A 6,926-nucleotide genomic window follows, 5' to 3' on the forward strand; every position below is an offset into this window, starting at 1 on the left:
ATGAAATTCCATGGCAATAGGTAAACTGGAAAGTGTTGAGGAGAAGCCGGTGGAGGCAGCCTTGTGCCTTGTAGACTCCTTCTCTTCAAGAAGGGTGACCAGCAAGTGTCTCTCCAATTCTGATGAAGGTCATCTTGAACTCTTCTCAAGAGTAGGCGACAGCTGGATGACTGGGGATATTGGGAGACATGGAAAGGACTTTGGACACAAATCTCTAGGTGGTGGTGAGCCATTGGTCCTACTCTAAGTGAAACAACATGATGAAACTGATATTTTGGTACAGGAACACTGGTAGTAGTATGGATCAGAAAGCAGATAGATTTTTGGGTAGCATGAAGGATTAGGAGACTTCTAAATATCCTACATGAAAGGTTAGAAAGAGTTTATGAGAAACATTGTGGGTGACATAGGCTTGAGGCTCTGGATTATGTTATCTCATGGAAATAGTATTGGGTTTTATCTGGGAAGGTTGAATGTAGGACTAGCTGGGGTCTATATCATCTTTGCCCTCCCTCTTAGGGAGCCTCAGCATGTGGTCATCATTGCTAGTACATGGCTTTCCAGGGTCTTATTGGGAATCACAGTTTACCCACCATGACTCTCCACTCTCACCTGGTCTGAATGCCAATGCCTTCCAGCCCTGAGTATCTTCTGACATCCCTGCCCATGTCTTCACCCTTCCAGAATTTGTTCTCTGTTGGGCCTTCTGGAGTCCCACCCTCTGCATACACAACTTAGGGCCTGGCCCAGAAAAAAAAAAAAAAACAAGAACAAGCCATGTTCTCATGCATATTCTCGGAACTCCTTGTTAGTACTCTGTGTCCTAAATCCCAGCTGTCTTGGAGTCCGTTAAGTCCTCTTATCTTCAATCACATATACTGCTTCTATTTTATATAAATATGTTTACTTGAATTTTTTCATATTTACCATTCCAGTCTTCACTCTTCTTGCAATTCACACGATCCTGAGATCATTTTCCTTCTTAGATCCATTCCTAATTCAGATGACTTGAGCTCTCTGGTCACCACCCCTTGTTGTGGGAAATGCTTATGTTAGCTATTGTCCTCAGGAAAGTTAAACCTTTTACTTACAGCATTATTTAAGGTTTCTGTTTAAACTCTATTGCTTTTTTTTCATTGTCCTTGCAATTGGGTTTACTTGTTGGGAACCAAACAATGCAATAAAATTTTATTTGTTCAAATTTGTTCTATTTCTTTGTAGAAGGACCAAAGTGTTTTCTTGCTGAAGTAGATACCAATTGAAATAATTTTAATAGGAATGATATTAGTGTTTAAAACAAGATTAATTTTAGGTTTTTATCTAGTATAGCAGGTTAGAGGTCCATCCTATATGTAACCCGTTGAGGGGAAGAATATTCAACCCCACTTTCTTAAAATCTAATCTATATTACTTTACCTTTTTTATACTTATTATTTTTTTTTGCTTTATGGGCCACAATGAAAATCTGATAATACGTATACATTGGAGGAATGCTAAAATTTTCTTCCTGACTGAACATATCCCCAGGTTAAAACAAACCTAAATTATAAATCCTTGACTTAAATCATGGGTAAGTATCCTCCCTAGGCCCAGTGTAGATTTACATATAACATAGCTTTACGACCTAATCTCACTCCTACAATTACAATGATCATCACAAAATGGTAATACCACTGTAATACAACAATAAATAGATGATAAAAATTCCTTAGAAAGTATGAATCATCTCATTTTTGTGTTTATTTGTGTTCATTTGTATCTTCACATGTTCTAGAAAGAAAAGTCAATATTGGCATAACTTTACATTTTAAGAAAATTGATGATATTTCAATAAATGCTCACAAAGCATAAATAGCTTATGCAGCAAAGTAGAAATGACCCATAGGAATTCATCCAGCTGGTTTCGGGTTGGAAAACTCTCCACAGAACTGATGACCTAATGTGGTTTCTAATATTTTAGAAATGGAAGGGCTTTGGAGATCATCTCCTTTCAGTTCCCCTGATTTAATATATGAGGAAATGTGGCATCACATATATGAAGTGATGGAACACTGACATACTGATTACATTTCCTAAAGTTCATGTAAGATACATTTTTATTCTCTAGCTGGTCAGGGTCTTGCTCTGTCTGGAGTGCAGTGACACAATCATGGCTCACTACAGCCTTGACTTCCCTGCTCCAGCAATCCTCCCACCTCAGCCTCCTGAGTGGCTGGGACTACAGACATGCACCACTACATCCGGCTAATTTTGGGTAATTTTTGTAGAGATAAGGTGTTGCGATGGTGCCCAGACTCAGACATAGACAATTACTGTTGAGTAAAAATTTAGAATGTCCTAGGTGTGTGGATACCTGGTGTTCTGGCTGTTGACTCTCTGTGTTGTTGACAACATCTCTTTCCTTTTTATTCTCCCCTGGCCTTTCAAACCCATCTCTGCTGCTCAGGGTTGTGGGATGTGGAACCGGTCTGGATCCTGACACTGGGTTGGTGAGTGGTCAAGTGCTGCTTTGGCCACAGGGAGGAGCTGTGCTCCCGTGAAACCTCTGAGGCAGGGACCTGGGGAAGGGATAGAGAGTAAGAGGAGAGATGGGCCAGGAGGGATCTTGCCCACGGCTCATGCATACCTCAAATGAGAGCATGGCTGTACTCAGGTCAAGCACACTAACATCAGCTTTAAGCTGATTTCCCTTTCCTTTGCACCACACACCTTGTGTTGTTCTTTTTCAGTATCCTGTGTATGTTAGCTCTAAGCCCAGCCAAGCCCCATGCCCTCCACTACAGGGACAGAAGGTGGCTCATCCCATTCGTGCTCCCTCAGCTCCCTCCCCAGTGCCTGGTTGCTGGTTGGCATCAATCATGCCCTTGAATGATGGGCGCTGGTCCACATTGCATCTGTGGTCATGCAGTCATCCTCCCTCCACAGAGCCGGGCAAAAAGGGCTCCACCGTGCTTAGACATTGAGGAAAAGGACGTTTTGAATGGTTCTGTCTTGTGTGATCCCGCAGGACAGAAGGAGATTCCTTGAATGGGAGTGGTCTGTTGCTGAGAGGAATCCTGAAAGACAGGGAGACAGAGATAGCGGGAGGATCCACATAATGAGGAAGCAGCTGAGAGCAAAGAGCCCCTGCCAGAGGAATATCCTTGGGGGGTAAAAAGCTGGCTCTGCCCTTTCTCCCCAGCCCATTCATTCCAGCCCAGCCAATTCTAATCTACCTTCTATCAGAACTTAGAAAGGGTGTAAAACAGCTAGGAAGAAACATCCTCTGGGTCTGGGGAAACTGTCAGGAGCAGTGACATCACAGAAAAAAGCACCAATCAGGGCCAAGGAGACCAGAGCCCAGCGCCTCACCCAGAGGACCCCAGTCAGAGGCCCTATCTCAGACCCAAGGCTAGCATGGGCTGCAGGCTACTCTGCTGTGCGGTTCTGTGTCTCCTGGAAGCAGGTGAGTTAGGTTCAAACTGTCTGTCCTTGAACTCCAAGCTTTTTCCTTGTGGCTGCAGCAACAACCCTCCTCCCCGGCTCTGCCTGAATTTTGTCCCTTTCCTCCTACAGTCCCCACAGACACTGGAGTTACCCAGACACCAAAACACCTGGTCATGGGAATGACAAATAAGAAGTCTTTGAAATGTGAACAACATCTGGGGCACAATGCTATGTACTGGTACAAGCAGAAAGCCAAGAAGCCGCCAGAGATCATGTTTATCTACAACTATGAGAAACTCTCTATAAATGAAAGTGTGCCCAGTCGCTTCTCACCTGAATGCTCCAAGAGCTCTCTCTTATACCTTCACCTACAAGCCCTGCAGCCAGAAGACTCAGCCCTGTATCTCTGCGCCAGCAGCCAAGACACAGCCTTACAGAGTCGCTGTGTTCCTGTGCAGAAACCTTCAGGGCCTGCGAGGAAGCTGTGGGGGCCATGGAGGGCTCGGGTGAGCATTTCCTGCAAGAGCCCCGACAGAAGCTTCAGAACATCATAGCACCTGCTAATTCATCCATGTGGCAACTTTACATCCTGTGCACATATTTAGAGTGTGGGTTTTCCTTTGCCTGAGTGTGACTGCCCTGTCAACTGCTTTGAAAAAAAGATAAACATATTCAGATCTACTTTTAAAAAATGCTTTTTTAAAATCATGAAATAGGCCGGGCATGGTGGCTCAGGCCTGGCCTGTAATCCCAGCACTTTGGGAGGCCGAGACGGGCAGATCATGAGGTCAAGAGTTTGAGACTAGCCTGGCCAATATGGTGAAACCCTGTCTCTACTAAAAATACAAAAATTAGCTGGGCATGGTGGCATATGCCTGTAATCCTAGCTACTTAGGAGGTGGGAGAATCCCTTGAACTTGGGAGGTGGAGATTGCTGTGAGCCGAGACTGCGCCACTGTACTCCAGCCTGGGCGACAGAGTGAGATACCATCTAATCATAATAATAATAATAATAATAATAATAATAATAATAATAATTCTGAAATAAAGCAAGCATGCTGTAAGGATTGTTTAGCTTAAAATTTTAGAACCCTCTAAATAATCACCTGTGTCACCACAGAGTTACACCCTGCACTGGGTCAGACACCATCCTGTGAGGAGCTATGTTCTCCTGACACTTCATGTCCAGTGGTTTTCATGACTCTTCTTTGGGACCAAGGGTTCCCTTCCATCATAGGTTGTTGTCATGCAGAGTCAAGCAGCTCTGAGCATTAGGAAATCAGAGAACAAACTTCCAGGCAAGGGCCCCAGTCCAGAAGTCAGCTAGAGAGGACAGTAGTAGACTTACGCTTTGGGAAATGTGTTTGAGAAATATGTATGAATTTTCACCACTTCTATTGTTCTATATTCCAGTTTGTCTATTCTCTAATTTCTCGTTTTTACACTGAAAGTTAGACTGTGGATTCTAGCCCTGATCAAAGCTCCGAATGTGCACAGACACCTTCTCTGAATCCTGCAGGCAGCAAACGTGCCTCTGTCTGCTCCCCTTGCTCTAGAGCCCGTGGATCATGGTCTAGTAGCTTCCTGACTCATCCACTCTCCTTCCCTTGGCTGGAAGTCTCCTTGTTGGTTTCAGGTCTCAACTCCTCCCTGGATTTCCTCTCCAGGCTGACACTTGAAGGATTATTTCCCCCCTTTGGTCTCTTTATTCCTGGTGTGTTAAATCATCAGGCTCAGAGCCTGATTCCTCCAGAGCTCTACATTAGCCTTTAGAGAGGAGAGTGGGTCCTGGCTGTTCTGTTTACGTCTTTTTTCATGCACTAATTCATTCATTCATTTATGATAGAGACAAAAGGCTCCCTACCCCAAGATATACGGTCATCTGTGCTGTATCAAAAGAGAAGATATTCTTCTCACAGTTGTATGAAATGAGGTAGCTTCGCAACTTGGGGGGAAGCAACCTTTTAAGTTAGTTGTCAAAATTAGCCTTTTGCCTAAGTTAAGTTAGGATCCTAAATTGGGCTCCTACCCTCCCACAAAAACTGGGCGACAGGAACTCTATCTTCCTGGATGATTACATCTCAAAATATGGTTCCCAGGAAAGCCTGGGAAAGGAATGTCTTGGGAAAGACATTCCTGGGTCATAAAACTGGCAAGAGATTTATATAGATTTTAATAGGATTTACACATATTTCAAAGAGACAAAGGAAGAATTTAGAATTTCAAGACTTTGAAACTAAATGCTCTTAGAAAAGGGGTGAGGAGGAGTTTCTTGCATTACTTTTCACAGGAAAAATTAAGCCTCTTTTATTTATTTTGCATTTTCCCTTACAGTAGCAGTAGATGAGTTGATACTTTAAAGCCTCCGGACCCAGCCACCCTGATGCGGTGGGGAGGTCATGGGGAAAATGGGAAGGGAGTTTTGCTGTGGGGTTTCCCTGACAGATCTGCCCTGATTCAGGAGCACAGTCCTTAAAGAACCACAAAAGTCTGAGCACACAGGCAGAATCTGGCTCTCAAGCTTAGCAATGCAGAAACCTGAGTACTGGGGACTTTATTTGCAGCAAAAGACCCTTTCCCTCCCCAATCCCTGCCCCTGGCAGCAGCAGGCAAGGCCAGTGTTTCAGGCAGGTGGGAAGAAAGGCAGGACCCTTGGGAAACCCTGTCCAGCAGCACCCATGAGGCAACCCTTACAGAGCTCAACCGAAGGGGCAACGTATTTTGTGAACAGTGAACAACTCTGGGGCTCCTTAGGAACATAAGGAAATCAAGCCCTAGGTGAGGCTGGACTTCCAGGGATGCTGGTATGTTCAGGCCCAGAATTGGTACCATTCGGATACCCGTGAATACGTGGCCTTCATTTGTAACAACTGTGTAGTGAGCTCTGTGAACGTCTAATCACATTTACATAAGTCATTTTAGAAAAGTGCTAGTTGAAAGAATGCAGAAATATTAATGATTGTTAACTCTGGAGAGTGGGATATATTTTTGTTACTCTCAGTGAACTATGTAGTATTAAGTGTTCAGTTACATGCATTTTATCAAATGCAGTCACTCCGGCAACACCACCACAACCAAAATGTGGAGTATTTTGTCAAGTCTTAAGAGGACGTGTTCCGCTTTCTTTCAATGTGCCCTGAAACCCAGGGCAAATTTTATTAAAATGTCTGTAAGTAGTTAGTATTTTTGATGCTATATATATATATATATATATATATTTTTTTTTTATTATACTTTAAGTTCTAGGGTACATGTGCATAACGTGCAGGTTACATATGTATACATGTGCCATGTTGGTGTGCTGCACCCGTCAACTCATCAGCACCCATCAATTCATCATTTATATCAGGTATAACTCCCCAATGCAATCCCTCCCCCTCCCCCCTCCCCATGATAGGCCCCAGTGTGTGATGTTCCCCTTCCCGAGTCCAAGTGAGCTCATTGTTCAGTTCCCACCTATGAGTGAGAACATGCGGTGTTTGGTTTTCTCTTCTTAGCAA

The 6,926-nt window shown here is 43.8% G+C and overlaps 1 long non-coding RNA gene and 2 gene segments (V, D, J or C); 2 read left to right on the plus strand and 1 right to left on the minus strand.

Annotated features, from left to right (window-relative positions):
• Positions 1–6,926, plus strand: part of LOC111532386 — a 512,723-nt gene that overhangs the window by 48,059 nt on the left and 457,738 nt on the right.
• The window catches only part of LOC111521481, a 514,718-nt gene that overhangs the window by 41,087 nt on the left and 466,705 nt on the right, over positions 1–6,926 (plus strand).
• On the minus strand, positions 53–3,039 carry LOC111521508. The gene is made up of 4 exons (XR_003309798.1): positions 2,354–3,039; positions 928–1,030; positions 613–741; positions 53–170 (listed from the first exon to the last, which is right to left on the minus strand). It is a non-coding gene; the product is annotated as an uncharacterized LOC111521508 (long non-coding RNA).

The sequence above is a fragment of the Piliocolobus tephrosceles genome, chromosome 8, assembly GCF_002776525.5.
Source record: "Piliocolobus tephrosceles isolate RC106 chromosome 8, ASM277652v3, whole genome shotgun sequence".
NCBI classification, from domain to species: Eukaryota; Metazoa; Chordata; class Mammalia; order Primates; family Cercopithecidae; genus Piliocolobus; species Piliocolobus tephrosceles.